Genomic DNA, 24,895 nt, shown 5'->3' with positions numbered 1-24,895 from the left:
TTGAACTCAGAGCCTTGTGCTTGCCAGACAGGCAGTTGTGCCACTGAGCTCTATCCCCTCCTTGCCTATGAGGTTACATTTTAGATGGGGCTTCCTTCTACATCTCCTAGAAAGGGCTGGCATCCTGTCTTAGCTGCCAGACCAAGTGAGGTGAGTTCTTTGCAGATGCGTCTTTGTACTTTAGCTTTCTGCACGTGAGCAGAGAACCTTGGAGAAGCACAGGGGGCTGTCGGCAGCAGAGGGTCTGCAGGGTTGGAGGAAGGAGACCCGAGCTAGTAGGGGATTGGGTGGGGAGGTGTGCAAAGCCTTTCCCATGGTGAAAGCGTGCTTTGGTTCCTGGCATCTACATGAGCAGCTGCGACAGGGATGTATTATGAAACACAACTTTTTTTTTCACTGGTTTCAAACATTGCAGCCACACCTTGCTTCTCAGTGGTATTGAAACTCATTGGACTCGGTACTTTCTGAGTATCTTGACCTGGTTTTCTTCATGTGTCTGGCACTTTGTGTGTGAGCTGCTGTAGCGGGTAACCAAGACAATCTGTCTGATATTTACTGTGTCTCCCAGACCTAATTAACAGCCAGAACCGATGGACCATGGTCAGTATGTCCAATAAGCACTTAAAAGTATCCGGTATAAATTAAATTTAAATAATTTTTACAGTGATGAAGAAAAGAGCGAGCCAGTCAATCATTCTGATTCATATGATCTGGGAGGTAAGATGTTATAGTCCCTGTTCTTGACGTTCTTTTTTCTTACAGAAAATTAGATCTTTCACAGGAAATGGGCAAATGCGGGTGTTCTGGCAAATTCTTAGTTAGGATCACTTTACCTGTCCTTGGTATTCCACTGGTCTCAGTCTGGCGTAAATGGGCACAAAGCTCCTAGCCAGGAGGACCTGGATGAAAACAAAACATCAGCTCCTGAATGGAAGCACTGACATCCAGATAACAGACCTGATACATCACTCACTGGAAAGCCCTACTAAATGGACAAGTCCCAAATATCTCAAGGGCTCGAAGAAAACATGGTAGCCAGGGGTGCTGGTGCCCTCCTGTCATCCCAGCATTCAGGAGGCTGAGGCAAGAGGATTTCTCTGAGTCTGGGGCCAGCCTGGGCTACAAACTGAGTCCAAAGCCACCCTGAACTTCATAATGAGACCCTGTCTCAAAAAGACAATAAATAAATCAATAAAACATTTTCAATATCTAAAAAGAGACTAAAATCATAGGTGCTGGTTTGTACTCTCTGGATCCATCATCTGTACCTAAGTAAAGAAGCTAAATTTAAGTCTAAAGGAAGTAAGTTTAAGGTTAAGTCTAAATTCCTGTTTGTGCAGGTTATGGTTGTGGGTAAATTATTTATAATAGTCTATTACTAATGTATTGTAAAAAATGTTCTACAGTTGTATTTTTATTTCCCAGGAATAATCCCCTGTGATCTTTACAGGAGAGCAAAGTCCCACATTTTAAAGATGTCCTTCCATGTGTTGCCACGTTACTGCAAGGGGAGAGCCACAGTTTATGTTCCAGCATCGTGGTTAGGACACACATAATGTGGCCGTGATGAGTAGAGACACCAGTCATATTTTACCTTCCACTTAAAAAGTCAAATTTGGGATGGGGCTGGGGTGTATTTAGTGGTACAAGTGCCTGCCTGGCAAGTGCAAGGTCATGAGTTTGATCTGTGGTACCCCTCCAAAAAATAAAGAAAAGAAAAAGTCAAAATGCTTGTCATTTAGGATAGTATTGTTCCTTCCAACAGAAAAAGCTGACTTCTGATAGCTTTTCTTAAATGTTGTATTTTGCAATGCAGTTTCCAAATCGCTAGCGAGTGTTCTATTTGAAAACACATAGCATAAGACACTGAATATTTAACATAGAATCTTTCACCTGATCAGCAAAAGATTCTAGGGCTGTTTACTGGCAAAGATTTCATGCATTTTTTTTAACCATTATGTGTTATTCAGAAGTGGATTATGGCCCAAGCACAGATTTATAAATCATTCCTTTAGAATTATTTACAACTCAGAAGGCATTTCCCCCAAAGAAACAATAGGATGGGGAGGATTTTTAGATCAGTTCTCAAAAGCCTATTTATTCTGAGCTGCCAGCAAACTCAGGACATAGGAGCATAACACAATTTCTACAGGAAAATCATCTGATTTGCTCCTTGATGCAGGAAACCCACTCCTTCCAGGATTATTTCTCGACAATGTACTTGGGACAGAGCATGAGCTTCCTCATGAAGTGGCTCTTCCTGCATGAGCAGAACAAGGTGTGTGCTTTTCTGATGGAGCACTGGACCCTTTAAAGGGCTGATACCCAGCACATGCCTGCTAGCATCTCTCCCTTCTCTCTGGTGGGAATCGAGGTCACCCAACTTGTCTCCTCACCCTTATTAATAGTAAGACACATGTGGATTGTCCAGGGTGCTCACTAAAGGGAGTCTCAAAGATGTCTAAACTTGTCAGTGCTGCAGGTGGCATAGACTTGACTTCATTTTCCCTTAAAATATATATTCACATGGATTTTTACCAGTGCGATGCCTTATATCTAGAAGTACTTCCAAAGCCTAATGAACTTACAAGAGGCAGCTATATGAGGCATTAGGGTTAAGGATGTGCACTAAGAGAATCAATCCTCTGGTTAAATTGACACAGTTCTGGGTGTTGCTGGGTGGGTTTACTGAACCATAAGACCTACCTTGGGTGTGAGAGGTACACCTAAGAGGCTTGTAGCCTGATGGGTATAAAGAGGGAAAGGGAGGCTCCCTCTGCTACTTCCTGCCTGCCATGCCATGGACTGTTTCTCCTCTGCCATGGCACCCTGTCTTGGAGCCAGTCCACGATGCATTGAAACTTTCTATAAACTGTGAGCTAAAATAAACTTTGTGCTTTTAAATTTGAGGGTGTCAGAATATCCAGCTATGAGAAAACTAACTGAAATAATCAGTCAACATACACAATCAGGCTACTTTGGTGACTGTTTTTCTTTCTTTCTTTTTTTTTTTTTTTTTTTTTTGTCTTTTGATGAGTTTTACCCAGGTCTGTCTCATTTAATTTACTTACAGAAACACAGAATGCACACTAATTTGTACCACTGATCCCCAGGGTAAAGCATCTCCTTTAGCCAGTTTATTAATCAATTTATTTATTCACTGCAATGTACAATAACCTTCCACAAAATTCATCAAACTTCTCCCAAGACTCAACTCCAACACTCCTGTAGTAAGGCATTCACCTGAAAATCTCAATTTTTTTTTTTTTTTGTCTTTTTTGAGACGGGTTCTCACTATGCAGTTCAGGCTGGCCTTGAGCTCACTTTGCAGCCCAGGCTGGTCTCGAATTCGCAACGATCCTCCCAACCTCAGCCTCCCAAGTGCTGGGATTATAGGCATGAGCCACCATGCCTGGCTCGAAACCTCAGTTTTAATAGATGACAGGAAAGAACAGCGTGACACTATATGTATCATGCTCACGCCACAAAAAGGTAAAACAAGAGCAGGAGCCACCATAGGTGATTAGCTGAAGAAACAAGCATCCTGATTCCCAACCTCGATGGCCCACTGGTAGCAATAATGAACCCCGCAGCTGATATTATTCAGAGGAAGGGTATTCTCACTTGCTGAATTTGGCCTTATCATCAAATGGCTACTCCTTTAAAAATAAATAAATACAATCCCAGGCTCCAGATATCTTTTTGCAAGCACTGCATAGCTGTTTAATGAAGTTATCTCGCAAAGGCTAGATGGCACTTTGGTGACCAGCAAAACAATCTGTATACGGTGTGCATATTGTGAAGGTACAGTATGGTGAAATTATTACAGTACTTTAAGGGCCTGTAGGTTTATGAAGGACCAGAGATTTATTTCATTATGCTGCAGAGCTATATGTGCCCTACAAAATAATCACTACGTTTAGAATCAGAACTTTGACTCCCTCTAACACATGAAAGTATAAGCAGAAGTTCACAATTTACTCCTTGGAACGGTGGTGAGGTATCTGGATTAATGCAAGCTTTCCAATTACTTTCCTGCAGATAATAACAGTAAGAATCCTCCTGCATGATATGAAAAGTGTAGCAACCTGGAAAATACCTGTCATTCCTCCAGATCGATGTTATTTGTTCTTGTCAGAGGTTACTGTTGCTTTCTATGGACTGATCATTTGGACATCAAACTAAGTTCAGGGCAAAAATTAGCTCTAGATAGCCAGGGAATAAGTGTTTTTTTTTTTTTTTTTATTAAACTTGTCATTTACTGCTGTCTGCTTGCAGGGTAATAGGAATTTGTAAGGAAGGAGGTAAAGATTGACATGATAAGACCACTTCTGCTTTCAGCTCAGGTGACAGGCAGTATTTCTGGTGAAATTGCTCTCGCTAATAAACCTCAATGCAGCCACAGAGTGCTTATCATTTTAGGGGCTAACGTGTCCAGCAATGCATCTGTTACTGCCTGAGGGAACAGTAGCTGAGTACGACTGGCATCTACTGGGCATACATCCAAGAAAGTCCACACAACAAAGAATTAAGCTGAAATCAAGGAAGAGTGGAATAAAGCTTCCCTTGTATTGAGTCACTTGTTCTTATCACTAAGCTTAGAAATCACTTGACTGAGGAATATATTCAAATTTGCATTGGTTGATGATTACATATTGTCCTCTTACAAATAGTTATTCAAGATACTAAGGTGTAGCATATAAAGTGGGGATTCAAACAGCGAGATTGCCAACGGTTCTGTTCAACTATCCAACAAAAACTTAGTAATACAGGTATCAATTCTATACACTTAAACATACATGCAGTTATCCAGATCTTCATTTATATTGAGATTAAACAAACCCAAGCAGGCTAAAATCACTCTGAACAAAGAATAATACTATTGCTGGGTTTCACATCATGACACTCCAGGATCAGCACTGGGTACTGTAGTGTCTCTTTTTCTTCAAAGTTTTTGTTCATTTCATCCTGTGTCATAAGATCAGTTCTGATAAACTGTTTATAGGTTCTATGCATGCATGAGTCTTTTTTAAAAATTTTATTTAAAGAAAGACTAAACAAAACAGAAAATAGGTAGAAATAATACATGCATTCAGAGAAAAAATAAACAGTAAGAAATCACTGGTTGATGTTTACATATTGTCATTTTACAAACAGTTATTCAAGATACAAAAATGGAACATGTAAAGTGAGAATTCAAACAGCAAGACTGCAAACAGTTCTGTTCAGCTGTCCAATAAAAACTTAGAAATATGGTTATCAATCCTATACACTTAAACATACATGCAGTTATCCATATCTTCAATTGTGTTGAGATAGAAAAAACCCAAGCAGGCTAATATCACAATGAACAGAGAATAATACTATTGCTGGGTTTCACATTATGACACACCAGAATCAGCACTGGGTTCTTTAGTGACTCTTTTTCCTCAAAGTATCTGTTCATTTCATCATGTGTCATAAGATCAGCTCTCATAACTGTTTATAGATTCTACACATGCATGAGTCTTAACATGAATTTCTGTTCTTTCTATATTAGAGGTAGAAACGAAACAAAGCAAGACAGAACAAAACATATTCCTATAAACACATGAAACAAAAAAGACATATAAGACCACTGTGCAAGGACTTCTACCATAGTTCCTGTGTTGTCTCTTGTTATCTTCAATAGAACTGGCTATATCATCAGACATAGCATAACTGAATATATCAGTATATAACAGTATTAATAAAAACACAACTTTGTATATAGTATAGAACTTCAAAAACTGGCAGTTATCAAACCAGAATGTATATCATAGGGTCTTGTCTTCTTCAGTGTAGTTGCCTATAATCCCAAACTTGATTCTATCAATCATATTAGTTTTTTTTTATTTTATAGAATCTGAAAATTATTTTATAAGTTCATGTAAATTGCACAGAATAGTGGATTACATTTTGGTGTACTGCAACTTACATATAATTTACATGGAATTTTTTTTTTCCGGAGGTATTGGCTTGGCTTCCAAGAGTCCTAAGTTCCAACATGGCGTGGATCTCAGAAGACACTGCTAGTTCTCCCCCTGGAAGGGCTGCAGTCTGCCACCCTGCCTCCGCTTACAGGGAGGGGAGATGCTGGCTTGGCTTCCAGGAGTCCTAAGCTCCAGCATGGCGTGGATCTCAGGAGACACCGCTAGTTCTCCCCCTGGAAGGGCTGCAGTGGGCCACACTACCGCTGCTTACCAGGGAGGGGAGGTGCTGGCTTGGATTCCAGGAGTCCTAAGCTCCAGCATGGCGTGGATCTCAGGAGACACCGCTAGTTCTCCCCCTGGAAGGGCTGCAGTGGGCCACACTACCGCTGCTTACCAGGGAGGGGAGGTGCTGGCTTGGATTCCAGGAGTCCTAAGTTCCAGCATGGTGTGGATCTCAGGAGACACCGCTAGTTCTCCCCCTGGAAGGGCTGAAGTGGGGTAAACTACCGCTGCTTACCAGGGAGGGGAGGTGCTGGCTTGGATTCCAGGAGTCCTAAGCTCCAGCATGGCGTGGATCTCAGGAGACACTGCTAGTTCTCCCCCTGGAAGGGCTGCAGTCACATGCATGAGTCTTAACATGTATTTCTATCTTTTCTATATTAGAGGGAGAAACAAACAAAGCAAGACAAAACAAAACAAAACATATTCCTATAAACACATGAGTGCACAGTGCACCCTGGGGAAATGAAAGGGGAGGAATAGTCTTAAAAAAGATTGCAGAAGATATTAATAGTGTATGAAGAATTAAAACCCATATTACTTGCACCGCTCTGCTTAGATAGATTTTATCCTGTCCCAGTTTATCTACTTGCCTTAGATTTGAGGGCACAGACAGCTATCCCCAAAACGTCAGGATATACCACAGTAATCATCGTTAATTTCCTATTAACTTAATCTGGAGCCCTGCATGACTTATACTGTTTTATCATGACTGATCTTAGTTAAATCTGATTTGATTGCTGTTTGGTATCAATAGATTTTATTCAAAACTGTTATGATTGATAGTATCAAGTCTGAGAGTATAGGCAACTACACTGAAGATGACAAGACTCACTACGATACCCATTCTGGTTTGATTACTGCCTATTTTTTTTTTTTTTTTTTTGAGGCTGCTTTTTGTCTACAGTGTTTCTGCCAGTCTTTTCTCGGCTTCATACTGATTGGAAATACCCAGCCCACATGAAGGCCTAATGGGTGACTCACATCAAGTGGCTTGAAAACTCACGCCTTGATCCAGTTAACACCACACCACCAGTTTCTGAGCACACGTGCCCGGGAGGTGAATCATGTACCCCCCAGAGCACCAATGATTTCATGCCCAGATACCTTCACCAAAGCTTTACGTCGCCTACTGATTTGGCCGACAAAAATGTCAAAGCCTAACCTTGTGGAGGCAGATTGGTAACTTGGACCTCTACTTCACTGTTTGGCTGCCGTGTGAGTAAACCTCATTGTACAAAACATGTGGATTCAGGAACAGGGGTCCCAGGGAGTTGAAAAAACAGGCATATGTCAGCAACCAGGTCTATTGCTAAGCATGTAAGGGAACAAAACAAGGACCTAGCTTTTTAGCTCATCGCTGGGTGCAGCCCTTGAAACACAGCATGCGTGGTTTGATTTTTGTTTATTCTCACTAAATATAACAATAAAAACAAAGGCAAGTGCATATTCCATACACATTCTGACTGGCTCTACATATCACTTGTTATACAAAAGGGTTGTTTAGAAAATTATGTGGCCCGGCTTCCTTAGCAAATAAATTTTCAACAAGGTTCATTTATTCCTCGAGTTTACCAGGGAGTGTAATGAGGATCTCTGGCTGTTTATACAGACCCTGCTGCTGTTGCTGAAATTCAAAGACAGAGTCAAATTTATCTTCCTCTGGTCCTGCCAAGATAATGGCCAGTCTTAAATTCAGTTCTTAGTGCGATTTTACAAAGTTAATGGGAGAGGATCTCACTGGAAAAGACTTTCCACTCTGTGAAAGGAAATTCAGCACTTTGCACCGCTGAGACACAGCAGTCCATCTCCAGAGCCAAGACGCTGTCACAGTGGAAAATCTGGGTGTCCCTACGAAGGAGCATGCACGTGTATCCAGAGACACTTCAGAGCACATGTGCCGTCAGCCTGAAATGAGAGAAATGTGGAGAAGCCTGTGATCTGTACCAACTCAGGGGAGAAGTCAGGTGCCCACCCCAGCATTCCTTGTTTTGATGATGAGGATTCATCAAAATGAGGATTCGTTCTACTGGGCAGTTGGGCTGGCATATGCCTTTCTTTTAAACCAAGAATTTATCTTTCTCTGAAGGCTACTATTAAAATATGCTTGACCAAGAGATGGAGGGAGAAGGGTGGAGGAGAAGAGAATGGGATGTAACAGAATTAAGATGTCTTATGTAGAGGTACCAACTCCCCGTGATGAATGTGATCATCACAGATTGCAAACATACTTGAACTTCTGAACTGTATACTGGCTTCTGAGCTGGGGGAAAAGCCAGCATAAAATCTGGGATGCGAAAGGAGTGAGCTGACAGGTCCCAGAGACAGTCAGGACTCATGCAGGCCTCAAGCTAAAGTATGAAGGATGGGAAGAGATGGGAATCAGGAGAGGAGGGGCCCCTGACGGTTCACTGTGTCTACCAGGTAAGCAACTGAGAGTTGACGAAGCTCTCTTGCACATTTCACTGGGCCCTCCTAAAAAGGTGTTAGGTAGAGGGGGACAGATAGTGGTCCACCATCTCACAGATGAAGAAACTAAAACACCAGTAAGCTGATATTGTCAGTAGTCCCAGAACCGACTCATAATGGTCATGGAATCAGGCACTGTATCTTCCGTTATTCCGCTCCATCCCCAAATTCATGTATGCATTTGCAGAAAGTGATCTCAACTTGGTATAGATCTCAGGGTGACCAGTGACCCACAAACATAAAGGATCAATGCATGTGAGTCTTGGAGAGAAATTTTTCTTTTTCCTGATATGATTATGGCTTAGATTTGAAATGTGCCTCAAAAGTCTGGTTGTCAGCTGATGGGATTTTGGTTTGGTTTTTGAGACAGGTTCTCACGATGTAGTTCAGACTGGCCTTGAACTCACTGTGTAGCTCTGTCTGGTGTTCAACTTCCAGTGACCCTCTTGATTTAGTTTTCCGAGTGCAGGGATGACAGGTGTGCACCACCACACCCAGAGAGGTGATGGGACCTGGGAAGTCCTTAGACCATGAGGGCTCTAAACTCATTGGCTGATTAATTCACAATGTTAGAATTAGATCTAAAATGTCTGCAAAGTTTCATGTGTTCAGAAGTAAGGTTTTGAAAGGTGATTGGACCACGCAGATGCAATAGTCATCAGTGATGAATCCACTAATATCCAGAGTTGGTCTGCTGTTCGGTGGGGGGCCCAGCAGGAGACGGTGTGATACTGGCGGTATGATACTAAGGGGTGTATCTCTCACTCTGGCTATTCCCTGACTCTCTGCTTCTGGCTTCCATGCAGGGAACCGCTTTCTTCGCCACAAGCTTCTGCCTTGCAACCAGGCAAACATGGACTGAAAACTCTAAATCATGAGCCAAAATACACTTTTCTCCTGTGAGTGATGACATCACCTATTGTGTTCCCAGTGACAAAAGCCAATCAATACACAGTGATCACAATTCAATGGCATTATTGAGAGGTATTGGAAACAGGAAGGAGGAGGCTAGTTGAAGGAAGTCAATCATGGAGGCCTGACCTTGGGACTGCATCTGCTTCCTGGCCCCTTCCTCTCCAGCTCTCCGCCTCCCATCCAAAACGGGGTGAGCTCTGCTTAACACATCCTCCCTGCCACTAATGTTCTGCCTCTCCACAGGCTGAGAAGCAACAGAGCCAAGGAAACCATTAACTGATACTTCTGACGAATGAACTTTCCCTCCTTGAAGTTCATTCTATCGGCTCTTTGACTACAGTGACAGAAAATTTAACACAGGTATAGCATCCGAAGTATACGCTGTAGGTCAATAAAAACAAGGGGGAAATAAGCACATGAGTAAGACATGGGCTGTTGGGACCCAGCTGAACCAAATAAAAGGATCTCTTCAAGGTGGTACGGCAGGACGTAGCTCTAGTTAGGTGATCTTGGCTTGATCACTATTAAAGAGGAGGGAAGTGGTTGGTTAAAATAACCCAGAGACCAAAGAATGTCTGAAGACTCTCTGTATGTTTCTTATAATGGGCTCTAAAGTAGAAAAAAGCAACTGAAATCTTCATAGATGTACGACTGAGAACCCTTTTTTGTATAATAATATACCCAAATATTTCAAGAAATCAATCTGATTTTAAACACTTCTACAAGAATGCATCTTTTCCATTATTTTTTCTGGATAAACAATTCCAATCTTTATCCTTCTGTGAGTTTTAGTCACAGTAAGGAAAACAGTACAACATATTTTATTAGTATCTTCAATATATTACTTCTATTTTCTTTCTAGAACATCCACTCTTTTCTCTCCTGATTTTTAAAATTTCACTTATATTATACTTTCATTTTTTGTTTGTTTTAGTCTACAGAAATACTTCTACTTTTTCTTATAGATCATTATTTTGGTCTTTTGTCTATATTCTCTATATTAGATTGTATTTGCATTTGCTGTTAAACTCAACTTGATAATCATCTAAGAATTGAACTTTATTCTATTTTTAAAAACAGCCAGATCATATATGACTGATATAGCACATAACTCTGGGGTCTTAACTTTTTGTTAAGATTAAGAACACTTTGAAAACACCAAGTATAAAAGGAAACTTTGGACCACGCAACTTGTGGACAGAAGTGCTCAGAAAACAATCACAAATACTGCAGCTGTCGAACTGGAAATAACTGTTCAAGTCGCTAACTGCAAACTTAATACAATTTAAGTATCAGTCGCCACACAAACCCAATTAAAAATAAATGCTGCCAACAGTGAAAAGCTGTCAAGTCAAAGGTAGCAAAAGCTCAGTAGCAATCCTTATCTTAAAATATTATAGATCGGTACCTGGATTATGCCAAACAAAGACAAGGCTTAAAGAAAAAAAATGGAAGAGAAAACGTGAGTCTTATTCAGCCAAAAGAGAAAGCTGTGACGTACCAGGGTATCTAACATGGTATTAACATGACAGACATACTCAGAGGTGGGACCCAAGAGGAAGCATGCATTGTTATTTTATTTGGTCATCATTTATTAAACGCTGGCTTTCATCAGCGTGCAGATGGGGCTTCGCCATTTAAAACACACTTTCTCATGCTTTATTAATACGCTCTCCAGGGCAACTAAAAGAGCAAATGGCTAGGTAGCTCCATTTCACAGACAGAGAAGTAAAGTTCAAAAATAATTCCTCACGCATCGCTCCACAGAGGGGATGTGACCTGCGAAACGTGTCGCTGTTGTGTGAACACACAGAGTGCACTTAATCACACAAGAGCCCTCTGCACCGGTGTGATTATGTCATACAATCAAGGCAGGTACTTATGCCACTGAGCTAAATCTCCAGGCCCCAATTATGTCATACAATCTTGTGGGACCACCACTGTACTGACCACAAGATGCAGTGATGATCCGAGAGTCCCGGACACTTTCAGACAGAATTCAGAAAAGGCACGGATGTACACAGAACACAAACACACACACACACACACACACACACACACACACACACACACACGGGACTCCAGATTTCTGCTTGGGTTTTCAGGCACACAGCCATGCTCTCTAGAAGAAGGATTTGCAGGCAGCTGGAGGACAATGAAGAACCAGGTATTATTTTACAGAAATTCAACTGGTACCAACCGGAATAAACAGGTTCATGATAAAAATATAAAAAATGCAACACGGAACAAGACTTTAAAGGTTAAAATCACCACTATTTAGAACTTTCATGTTCTTTTTAACCCTAACTTAAGTTTCAACCTCTCTCTCGTCTGTCTGTCTGCTTGTCTCCTATAGATTTCCATATACTGCAATGCAACTCAAGGCTATGTGTTCACAGACAAGAGCCGACTGGAATAGAGTGACCCACACTAGGCTGCTTCCATCCATGGCTTTAGCGTTTTAAAACCTCTAGTGTCTAGTTGTGATGTGCTAAGTATAACGGTCAACCTGATCGGCATGGGAGTCACCTCAGGGGATCAGCGAAGCAGAGTTCTGGCTGCGTGGTGGCGGCTCACAGAGGAGGCCCAACCCTTGGCTCTATGTGTGGTTTCTGGCCCCTTCTCCTCTGATGCTGTTCTCCTGACCTGCTTTCTTACCATCGTGAAGTGAGCAACTTTTCTCTACCATGTTCTCTTTGCCACGAGGTTCTTGCCTGGCAACCAGCTGACCATGGCTTGAAGTCCCTGAAATCATGAGCCAAATTCAACTTCTCCTCCATGAAGCTGTGTTTCAGGTATTTTGTCTGGCAGTAAGAAAGCTGACTAATACACTAAAGGGAAGATCTCCTTAACATGGATCTCACATTGCCGAACAAGTTATGGCACATCAAAACCAGGGAAGACCCTGACCCCGAATGTTTAGGATTCATGCCTAACCTTCATGACCAAAAAGGAATGAAATACCATCCTCACACAGACCTGCTGAAAGTGAACCCTTGTGCTCCCATGAGAGGCATCCTGTGTTGGTTACTTTTTCTCATTGCTGAGATAAAACACTTGATGCCCAAAATTAAGGATAGAAAGGTTTATTTAGCTCACAGTCTGTGGAGGTTTCAGTCCGTAATCCGCTGCCTCCAAGGGGAGGCATGACGGAGGGGAAACTGTTCATGGTGACAGAAGACAGCAAGAGCAACAAGACCAAAAAGCAGGAGAAAGACTCTTTTCTTCCCTTATACTGTATGCAGGCTACCTGCCCTAGGGTGGGGATAGCATTCACTTCATCCTATGTCCTCCTCTTGCACAGGCTGGGGATGTTTACAAAGTGAGGACCCTGGTCCCCCACTGAGTTGCTGAGTTAAGCTCCTGAACTTGTCAGGTTGACATAGTGAATCAACCATTATGATATCCTAGGGCAAAAGCCTAGGTCATGTCTTCTGCACCCTAGGATGCAGAGCTGCTGACTTACTTAGTTAAGCTTGTAAATTTCTCAACTTGATTCAGTGAGTCAACCATGACACAGCCATTGACTGCGCACTTTACTAAAAGGAGGACTCACATATGTGTGTTTCACAGCTCAGAAACCTCTCTCAGAGACCTGAGAGCCATATAAAGAATAAGACTCCAGTGCGTAAGATGCCACAGAAGACAGAACAGTAACTCTCATGATGGCCAGGCCACACACTCAGCTGGCCTAGCCTCGTGTACACAAACCAGCCCTCTGGACGTTTTCATTCTCTGACTGAGTCCAGGCAACTTCCCTTTGCTCGTGCCTTGGATTTCTGTCTCCACAGTTGGCCACCCTGTGGACACGTTTGATTTGACAAAATTCATGGCTTGAAAGATGAGCATAGCGTGTGGTGGGAAAAAGTGGTTTGGTAGAACCAGTGGAGACCATCTTCTCCTACTAGGATTACACTTGGAAAAGTCATGACCGTGTGAGGAAGTGAGTTTTTTCCCATTTCATCCTGTTTTGATGAAACTCAAAGCTACTCTCTATTTCATACATGTTGATGGTTACTGCTTGCTTTCAAGGAACTGTTTCTTTTTCCTTTGTTTTAGTTGCAGAAAAGGTTAAAGCCTGCTACCACACACTGAGAACATTCCTTACATAACCTAAGATAAATGTTAATTAGTCAGGATTCTCCTTGCAAGGTGTTGCATACTGGCATCAGCTATTTCTCTTCTGTTCAATCAACTAAAATAATTACACCAAGTCTCTGAGTACCTATTATCCAAAATGAAAGAAACAACAACAACAGAAAATCATGTTTACTCCTAGCAATAGTTTGCTACTGCTGTTATAACAAAGAGCTACCAATGTTAGAGCTTTGAACAAGACCCATTTATGACCACACAATCTGCAGGTCAGCTTTCTGGGACCAGCGCTTTAGAAGGTACAAATCAAGGTGTCAGACATTTCTTGTGCATCCAAATGTCAGAGGAGGCCTATTCCCTGTGTTTGCAGGGCAGAGGGTGCTTTTCCTTGCTGTGAGAGGGGAGCAGCTCTTAGCAGATCTCCTTAATGTGGATCTCACATTGCCGAACAAGTTATAGTACATCAAATCCAGGGAAGACCCCGACCCCGAATGTTTAGGATTCATGCACTCAGTCTGGATCATCTAGACTCATCATCTCGAGATGTTTACCCTCATCATACCTACTAAATCCCCTTTGCAAGGTTGCATCTTCACAGGTTTTGGGGCGTAGGGTGTGGATGTCACCGGGGACTGTGATTGTGTTTACCACATTCTCCCTCTCAACAGGGATGGAAAAGATGCCCTCTCATCCAGCCCGAGGCCTGCCCGGGGCAGAATACTGAGGGCAGGCACTGTCCTCCCAGTCGGACAGCTCATCACCTATGGTACATTGCCCAATCTCTGAATACGCAGGGTCCAGCTTCTTTGTTTTTGCTTTTGCTTTAAGGGAGGCTGCTGTGATAGATGCTACCCTCGTTTGTTTATTTATTTTCATACTTTTTCATGGAGTATCTACGTGGCGACTATCAGTATGCCCAGGTGTTGGGGGTGTGTTTGTAGGGAAACCTGAGCACTCACTATCTTGATGCTTACATTCCACTGAAGGAAGACAAACCACTAAAAACTCAGTGAATAAAGCAGCACCATGCGTAGTCTGCAAATAGCAGTAATAAATTAGGCTGGGACACAGATGAAGATCTCAGAGTTCTGGTTATTATAGATGGAGAAGCCAGGGGCTCCATGACAAAGTGACAGTCCCGGAACCAAGCTAGTCCACTCGTGAGTATGCATTCAAAGGAAACGAAAGCAGGATATCAAAGAGATGTGGACATTCCCACACTGCAGCACTGTCTACAATACCAAGAGGTGGGCTACAATACCAAGGCGTCCATCAACTGATGAGTGGATGAAGAAGCTACGTACCAATATCGTGTGCCAATTAAAACAATCAAATAAAGGACAAAGCGGGATAGCTAAGAAGTATTGCCTTCTTGCTTTAGATAAGAATAGACTCTTTTAATGTTTGATAGCATAGCAGGATGACTATAATTAACACACATCTCTCTGCACATAAGTACCACACATCTCTCTGCAGATAAACCAGCAGAAGCACCAACCCAGCCCAATCCAACCCAACCTAAGTCTGAACTGGACATTGATAATGGATGATACTTCAGGAATGGCTTGACCAACTCGTCTTTCTATATTGTCTAAGTCTACATAATATAAGAAGTTTTGTGATCATATTATAGAGCAATACATTTTTCTAAGGTAGAAAGACTATTAACATATAAGTGAGAGACAGGTGTAATAGGCACACCGAATAGAAATATTTTCATCCATTAAGCTGCAAAGTAATTGTACTTGTCAATTCAACATTTCATTAAAGATCCCTAATTATACCACCCAGAAGATATTAAAAAAAATCAGTGTGTTTGTATTTCATTCAGGTGGAAAATTCATCTCTAACTCACACTCGACTCATTACCATGGGCTATGTGGAATCATACTTTCTTTTCTCCCTATTAGCCAAATCTGAATTCATGAATTCTGCATTCATGCAATAGGAAGAAGAAAGATCTTCCCAGGTTTCCTAAAGGAAACACAACCTTGCCAACTCACAGTTATTCAGTGCAATACCTTAGCAAGTGTGCTGTTACTCGGAAATCAGTAGGATGAAGTATTTCCCAGAGATAATGAATGCTTGTCATGGTTTATGTCTGTGACCCCAGGCCTCATGCATTTACACTGTGCATTTGTGATTGGTTCATTGTCTAGCGCTTGGATTGGGTGTGAGCGCTACCCTGGCCTAGGGGTGGAGCCAGGGTGTAATGTAAGGGCTGGAAGAAGGCGTGTCTCCCTCTCTTGCTGGTTTCTGCCTTGCTGTTTGCAGCTGCCATGAACTGCAGCCCCCCCATGCCACCCTGCCTTGGAGCCAACTGGGTATGGACAGAAACCTCTGAAACCTGTAAGAAATAAACCTTTCCTTCCCCAACTTGGTGCATCAGGTATTTTGTCTCAGCAATGAGTAAAAAGTAACTAAGACAATGTTCAACTCATCGACATTCAAATGTGCTTGGATAGAGAGGCCTGAGAACCAAATGCAAGAAGTGAAACAGAACAATAGATCAAAAAGCTAAGAGACCTGGATACCAGCATTGGTCTCTACTGGCAGGCAAGATAACTCTGGGTACCAATGTGCATCTCATAAAGCCTGTCTACCCATTTCTTCTTTATTAAAGACAATAACAAAGGTCCAAAATAACACCTGTTCTGCATGTTTACAGAAGGGCCACTGATGGGTGGAAAGTGCAAGTTCCTGTCCAAGTCTTACCAAGACTGCGGGGAATTAGCTATAAAAACTTTTTTTTTTTTTTTTTGAGACAGGGTCTTGCTGTGCAGTTCAGGCTGGTCTTGGGCTCACTTTGTAGCCTACGCTGGTCTTGAACTCGCAACCATCCTCCTGCCTCACCCTCCCGAGTACTGAGATTATAGGCATGAGCCACCACACCTGGCTAGCTATAAAAACTTAAAGAAGCATTAGGGCTCCTAAACTCCATCCCCAAGTTGCATTGCATTACAAGCGGGAGGCCTGAACCTCAGGAGAAAAAAAAACAGAGATGAAGCGGAGGATAACAGCCTCTGAGAGGAGCTCATGAAACAAGGAATTCACTGCACTTTTATCATCTGGCAGGCCTGATCAGAGACAGCAGATGTAAAGAATTCGCAGACGCTCATTATTTCTAAGAAGCGTACAAATGGGAGCTCATTTGCCTTTCTCTAAGAGGACATGTGCCTTTTTACCTTAATGAGGTCTTCCCTGGAGGAAAAATCTGAGACCAGGTAATTCTGCCGGGCTTGGTGTTGGTGATAGACACGTGCAGTCGATTCTGGGCCAGCTCATGGGCGTTAGTAGGAAGAATGGACTCCATCCCGCTCCTGGAGGAGCAAAGGAGAGCCACATTACTCACCTTTAATTATTGAAGGCTTTGTAAATATTTTAGAAGGCCCAGCGCTGAGCTTGCCACCATTTGCAGGGAGAGTTGTCAGCCCTGCATCTTCATTTATATAGTTCGGGGCAAGCGCACACTATCAACAGATACCTCAGGCGGGCCATGAAGTCATAACCCGGTGTCACTGCCCTGAGAAACTGCCTTCTGGTTTCCGCGGCCAGCTTATAGGTAAATTCATTGCATTCCTGAAAAAGAAGATTCACAACTCACCCTGTCTTATCAAATCAAAGGCACTGCAGTCCTACCCCGTTCCTAGACTGCACTGTGCATGGGCTCTGTTATGTTCTAGGTTCTGTTTCTGGTCATTAGGCAAATTCTATTTTTCCCACAATTCCATTCTCTCTCTCTCTCTCTCTCTCTCTCTCTCTCTCTCTCTCATTCTCTCCCTCTGTTCCTTTCCTCTCCCTTTAAACTGATTCAAAGGGCCTTAGTCCACACAGGAAACATCCTATAGGGCTCGATTTAAATTCAAGTTTAAATTCTCTGCAAGACTGCACACACAGTGAAGTTCCACTTCCAGCCTAACTGTGTGTCCTTGGAAGATTAGGAAAGCACTGTTGCCAGAGTGCTAATGGGAAGGCACAATACCAAGTGCAGACAGAGGAAGGAGCGGGGGTGACTTGGCTTGGGCTGCCACATGGTGAGATTCCACAGTCTTTGGAGATCCATCCTGAGCACTGGTATCGTGGGTAGCATGGCTGGGATATGCTGAGATCCTCTGTCACTTTACTGTATTCTGACTATGCAAAGTGAGAAGCCTCTTTCCCACTTGACAGGGAAGAAAATTGAGGCTTGGAGTGACCAAGTATGTCTGAAGTATGCTCATCAGGAATTGGGGATGAGCATATCGCCAATGGGTGTAAACCCAGGGCTGTCTTTCAGGGCACTGAAGTTGTCCAAAGAAGCACATGTAAATTAAAGACCTTGGAGAGTGGCTGACTTTGACTGACAAAACAGCACAACCGTGGAGACTGCAGGATGAGAACCAAAATGCCCTAGGGCCATTTTCACAGTTATTTGGCTTAAGTTTTATATTAGAACTAATACTCTCCTGACTATAAGCAAGCTTCTCAGAATCCACTCATAAGATCTGCATACCTCTGGCTCCTGCCAACCCTAAAGCTAAAACTCGTATGTGCAACATCTGAAATCTGTACAGAATATTTCCCAGATTTGCTGCAGCCCTTAGCATTTATAACGCCCCACCCATGTATTTGATCAATGTATTGATTCGTGACCATCCTTGTTCTGGGCTATAAAGGTTCATGTGCCCTCTTCCTTGGGGTAACATCACATTTATGGTTATCTGATTCCCTGTTTCTGGGCCAGGGCTGCTCAAATTTGGCTCAGAAGAAGCTGTTTTTCTTATTTCTGCAAGGGAGAGTTGTTATTTTACTTTAGTATTCTTATTCACTTATTATTTGATCGACTGGTTCAGCAAACTATTTGATGCCAGGTACTTGGCTAGTAACTAAGACCTGGTGGACCTTTCATTTTTCAATGCTGGGAAAACAAAACACACTGGCATATGCTGGCATGCTTCCTACTACTGATCTATACTCCAAGATTCAGTCAAAACAAAACAAAACAAAACAAAACAAAACAAAACAAAACAAAACAAAACAAAACGCAAGATATAAAGAGGCCCTGATTCATGCAATGCAGGAGTACCTCCAAAAACAGATTATACAGTGCTATGAGAACCTTCCCAGGGGACAAATTTAATCCAATCAAGAGATCCAATCAAGTTAATGACTTGAGATCCAATCAAGTTAATGACTTTCAGAAAGAGAGTGTACTGGTCAGCTTTCCTATTGCTGCACCTTAGAGGCAAGGTTTAATATGGCTCACAGTCCTGAGGGATGCAGTCCATTGTCTGGAGGCTCTAAGGCAGGAACATCATGGCAAAGGGTGACAGGGAGCAGAGCTGCTCAGTTCATGGCAGCCAGGAAGCACAGCAGAAGGGTGCCCCAGAAGAATGGAGGAGGGACATATATAGTAACCAGGGCTATACATTCATGTCCCCCCAATACATTGAATAACCTGCTAGGGGTTTCTCAGTGTAGCAAAGCTGACATGTCAGGATTAATATGAACTGTCCTGCATTATCCAGGCCCACCAGTGGTCCAGTGACCATGGCAAAGGCCCATTATGGGACAAGGATCTGGATGATAAACTCTGCTACACATTTATATCTGGGTGTACAGGGTGCTTCAAGTTGGAGGAACAGAGGTCTGTTAGGAGGCGAATTGTGGGAGGTCTCTCTTCACTGGGGATATGATCTCAAAGGGGATCTGGGGACCCCTGTCCCTTCCTTTTTTTTTGCTTCCTGGCCATGAGGTGAGTAGTGACCCCCCATTAAATGCTCCTGCACTGCTAGGGGCATTCCCATCAGAGGCTCCAGAGTTTTTCCTGTTCTTACACTGGCAATTCTAAAATCAGGAGCCAACATAAATATTTTTCTCTTGGTGAGATAATTACCTCAGGTATTTTGGTACTGTAATGTGAAGCTGATGGGCATATAAAGGAAAGCATGAGGGTTAGAGCATGATGAGCGTGTAAAGGAAAGGAAAGCATGAGGGTCAGAGCTAAAGAGATCTAAAGAGGTCATGCTTCTGATTTTAGAGACGGAGGCAGGAGCCCAGGAATGCGAGCAGCCATTAGAAGCCAGAAAAGGGGCATATAGAGCCTCAGGAGGGAGCTACAGCAGCCCTCTTGACACTGACTTGAGCCCAGAAAGTCTGTATCATACCTACAACCTTAGAAGGATGAGAGACTGAAGCCCTATTGTGTGAAGGCACCACACTGATAGCCACGGTTCACCTGCAACGGGAAATGAGTACAGTGAGCCTCAGCTCCAAATTAAGGGTTGCCAAAGCCTCCTTCCAATGTGACATCTAAGCTGGGGCCTTCCATGCAAACTGGAGTTGCTCAGGGATGGAGATACAGATGCAGGAGGACAACACTAAACACAACAGCAAAGCAGCTCTGCGAAGGGCACGGAGGGAAGGTGGGTATTCGCAGCAAGCCATGAAAAGGATGAAGCCACTTGGGGCCTTGTGAAGCTTGTTGGAAAAGCTACAGAGAGCTTACGGATGAGATAATCATATTTGCATTTGGAGAAAGTCACTAAGCGTGAAGTAGGCAACCTGTAGGTTCACCTGTTGCTATAGTTGATACACTGTGTCAACTTGAGAAGTTTAGAAATTTAACAGAGGGACCCAGTAGGGATCCAGGGTTCTTACTTTGTAAATATCCCCCACCTGTGCCAAGGAGGACAAGGAGATTTTTGTGAGTGCTACACCTGTCCTAAAGGGAGCGGGGTGATGGTGGCCTGTGCATAGCATAAAGGAGGAAAGAGAGGCTTGCTCTGCCCCCTTTTGCTCTGGCTGCTGCCCTGAAGTGTTGCCCTTGTGCCATGCCACCCTGCCTTGGAGCTAGCTGATTATGGAGTGAAACCTCCACAGACTGTGAGCTAAATAAACCTTTCGTTCCTTCATTTTGGGCATCAGGTATTTTGTCTCAAGAAAGAGAGGAAAATAACCAAGACACCTGTCTAGGGCAGTCCCTCTCAAATGTGTCTGTGTTTATGCCTTCTAAACTGGGCTCTCCACTTAGCCTGTGCACTGCTTTAGTTACACACCTGTACACTGACCACACTGTAAACTTACTAAGGAATGAACTTCTTCCCCTTTGAGTTCCCTGTTCGTTTTAACACCAGGTCTTCCTTGTAGACTGTGAGGCTGGGGGGAAGTTTTGCATTGAGCTCTTTACCTATCAATGTCTAAATTTGCCTCCCACCTAAAATATACCCAGCATCAGGTGCTCCTCTTAATTATACATGTGCAAGCTCTGCACGACATTAATTAGTCATATATTTGTCACAACAGTAAAGAGCTCCAGGAACTTAACACTGTCAGTGGGAACTGAGCTAACACACATGCGGTAGGCTGAAAATAATTTACCAAAAAAAAAAAAGAAAGATAAGTCTTTCGAATGGATCATTCCAAATGCTAAAGTGAAGAACTAACACTATTATTATAAGTTAGGATTACTAGGTAGCCAAAAAGGGTTTGGGTCCTAGAGAAAATCAGCACAAAAGCTAAGGTACACAAAGATCGTGGCTGGAAGCCAATCTAAAGAGACCCAGGTTTGTAAGCCTCCCTAGAGATAAACAGCACCTTGCCATTAAACTGTGATTAGCACCACTTGCTCAAGGAGCCCAGCTACACATCAGATGCACGCTGGGTGACCAGAACATCCAGACCCATCCCTTCCCGAGAACGCCTTTTTTCTTTCCACGTCCCTTGCTATATGACTCATTTCCCTACCGGATCAATATTAGCAGTGAAGCTATATATTTGCAAAACTACTAGTTGCTTCTGTTTGGACCCATGTTGTACCCGCACTGTGATTTTGCTGTGTAAATTATCCTTGACAAAGGGTCTCTGTGGCCACCCACTAGGACCCCTCCGGGAAATCCAAGAGCGATTCTTCTCCTTATTTCTAATAAAACCCTCCTAGCTTCCTCCTGAGGTTTGCCACGTCATGCCTCAATGTTACGGAACGAGAACTCAGCAAATCTGACATCTAACACGTTGGGGGAATCATTTTTCTTGTAACAAAATAATTATCAAAATATTATTTTTGTTGAAAGAAATATTTTGAAAACAGGACAAATGAGGGTCCCCTCTGATCACTCAAAAGAATCACTTTCCATCTTCCAGTGCGAGCAGCTGATACATTTACCTTTTACGTTCTTCCCATACAATCAGACAACAGGACTGAGACCCAATTTAAGAAAAGAACAGGCACTCTGATTGGAGATAAAGTTTAACGTCTCAAATTCAGATAAGTCATTCAATGGCTGAATGTCACCAAATTATTATTATTGCATCTCTCCAAATCACATTATATGTAAATCGCTTTGTATATTTTTAAATTTGCTGAGGCTGGAAGCCAACTCTACTTAACTCCAGAGCGTCAGACTTGCCCCATCTAAAGGAAAGCCTGCCTTAAAGAGAAAATAATCTCCCACTCCTGGAACCCCCATAAAACACAAGGAAGTTCGGGAAAGGAGCCAGTGAGAAATTCATGGGAGAGGATTCTGCTACCTTGCAAGCAGTGTTCACACCTTACTAATACTTTTCTGATGTAAGGTTCATACCCTGTGTAATCACTGGTTTGTCATCACATTTTTAGTTTCCTGTAAATCAATCACTAAAGAGAAGAAAGGATTAGTGGATTTCTTAAAAATTGGCCTTACATCCTGTTTCTCTTCCATTAAGCAGCTCACAATCAGATTTATAAACAAGATTTCATTGTTTAAAACTCTGCAGTGTTGAGATTCTTTCTTGAGCAGGAATGTGTTAAACCCCTATTTGATTACTGTTCAAAGCCACTAGACTGTGTAAGTAATTAACAAATATTTTCTCCATCCATAGAAACCAGCTCTTACTGTGATCAAATGCTTGATCACTGTCTAGACAGCTGAAAAAGCATCTGAAAAAGCATCTGAAAAACAGCTCCCATTAATGAAAATACCTGCTGAAGACTATTTTTATCGTTTTTGGTTAAACTTCCTGGAATTTAGAGCTGCTTCCCTCTGTGAGAATTAAAAGCAAATTAAATTCCCCTATCTTGCCACTTAATTGAAATCCTAAGGCCAGTTTCCTTTGTATGCCTGCTTGCAAATTAGGGGTGAGCACAGGCACTCCTGCTCAAGGTCTCAAAAATAGGGTCTCAGTTCTGTTCTCACAATCAACGGAGGAGCAAATATCCTTCGTTTAAAAGAAACAGGGCTTTATTCCAGAACAAAATAAGGTATTTTATTTATGTTACCCCAAATAAACCTTTTCTATACCCTCAGAGCCCTGATATCCACATAGTTAATTGTAAAAGTGTTCTTTTTTTTCCCCCAGACAAAGCCTCATCCCCACTCATTTTTGCCACCCCCTCTTGGCCTTTTGATGAGGAACACAGCCTTGTGACTACTTAATTACCTCTATTTTTCCTGGTGCCGTTAGCAGGACAGAAGCAACCAAGGATGCTGCAGTGGCCCCTGCGAAAGCCTGGACATTCTTCAGGAGTTCCTTGCCGTGCCTACAAAAGGCAGCTGCCGCCCCCAAGTGGTAAGTGCCCAGAAACCCACAGGCTGCGAAGAACAGGTTGATGGGCTTCATTCTTGCTGCGGAATTGGCAAAGCTACAAAAGACCAAAAAATGCCTTAAATTGCTATCGCTCATCCCCACATGCTGTGTAATCTTATAAAGATCGCCATTCCAGTTCTTTTAATAAGTAATGCGCTATCTTAAGCGCGGTCGTTTCCACTGATTCTAATTAAATCCAGGAAACGTTCAAAGAAATACCGTCTTTTTCCTGCTCACCTTGATCCCTAACATAGCCTCCTTCATTAAACAGTAACATAAGAACATTCCGTAGCTTTTAAGCACATAGACTACGCGATCTAACATTTAATTACTTGGCGAGAAACATGTATACAATCCAGTAGTTACTTTTTTTTTCTTGACCTTTTGGGACTTTTTGCAGGAAGTGATTGCTATCGAGCTGAAGAGGAAAAATTACAGGAAATCACACTGAATCTTAAGGAATAACCCATCTCAAAAACAGGTCCCTGCTTCTCTCCCTCGTTTTCTTCCAATAGAAGCATGCCCGCAACCAACAATCCCATAAACTATTATTACTCAACAATACAGCGTGTTTCACTGCCCAGTACCTCAAGAGAAATCCCAAATCCTGACTGGTGAAAGCAAAGGCAGGCTTCAAGATTCGCCCTTTCACCATTCCATAGCTGCAACACATCTAAATATAAAAACACTGTACATATTTCCCATCATCTGAGTGGGTGTGGTACAGACACATGAATTAAATCAATGGTGCCAAAAGGCAGCCCATCCTGAGGTCCTGTGGGTTTGTTTGGGGCTCAAGGTCCCTTATACAGGGAGAGCTCAGGACAATTTAGGCACTGCTGATTGCTAAGGTTCTACGCCAGTCAGCACCGGGTGCAGCCGGCTGCAGGATAAGCAGGAAGGTTTATATTGCATTTCTGCAAGAAGGAAGGGAAAAGGGATTTGGGGAGTTATTTTCCAGGTGGGCAGGCCATTCTGGATAAGTGCGGGCTAGGGTTTCAGCCATAACGGTCGTCTCCATAGCACAGGCTACCCTAAGTCGCCCTCCTGCTCCTCATCCTACCCATGCCGGCTCAGACACTTGCGTGTTGATAGGCCCGCCCCCAACACCCCAACCCTAACCAGAAGGGAGGAAAGGGCTGTCACTCAAAATGGATTTACCTATCAGAGCCAGAAGTTGCTCGCTCTGCCCGCCCAAGAAGGTCCGGCTTTCCCTTCTGTCCCACCTTCTTTGTGACGTCATAGAACCATCGCCTTGCTTAGCCCGACCCCGCCTCTTTTATTTAAATACGGCGCTCAACATGGCGGTGCCTACTTGGTCCGTCGGCCGCTGTGTTTTCGAGCGCAGGCCATGGAAAAGACTGTTTCTTCAAGAGCCGCGCTGTTTGGCTAACTACAGCTGCGTTTTAATCCCTGAACCCCTTTCAGCGCGAAGTGCGTGTCGGTTATCGCCTGAAAACCAGCTGACCTTTAACGACCCTCACCACCTCTGCTCCGGAAGTGCTTGCTGGTCCCAGGTCTGTATCCTGGAAGTGGTTCTCCTTCCTTCCCGCCCTCTTGCCCTTGGGAAAAGTGCGGGTGAAGTTTAGGGCGGAGTCCTGGGGCTACGTTGAGGCGAGGCATTGTTTTGTTTTCTTCCCTAA

At 43.0% G+C, this 24,895-nt stretch overlaps 1 pseudogene; it reads right to left on the bottom strand.

Annotated features, from left to right (window-relative positions):
• The window catches only part of LOC100717159 (patatin-like phospholipase domain-containing protein 4), a 41,182-nt pseudogene extending 16,845 nt beyond the window's left edge, over positions 1-24,337 (bottom strand).
• Between the last annotated feature and the right edge of the window lie 558 nt (positions 24,338-24,895).

The sequence above is a fragment of the Cavia porcellus genome, unplaced genomic scaffold (genome assembly GCF_034190915.1).
Source record: "Cavia porcellus strain 051 isolate PalLab524CR breed Dunkin Hartley unplaced genomic scaffold, mCavPor4.1 scaffold_37, whole genome shotgun sequence".
In the NCBI taxonomy this organism is placed as follows: Eukaryota; Metazoa; Chordata; class Mammalia; order Rodentia; family Caviidae; genus Cavia; species Cavia porcellus.
Note: the sequence above shows the minus strand (reverse complement) of the source record. Positions and strands in the feature narration are given on the sequence as shown.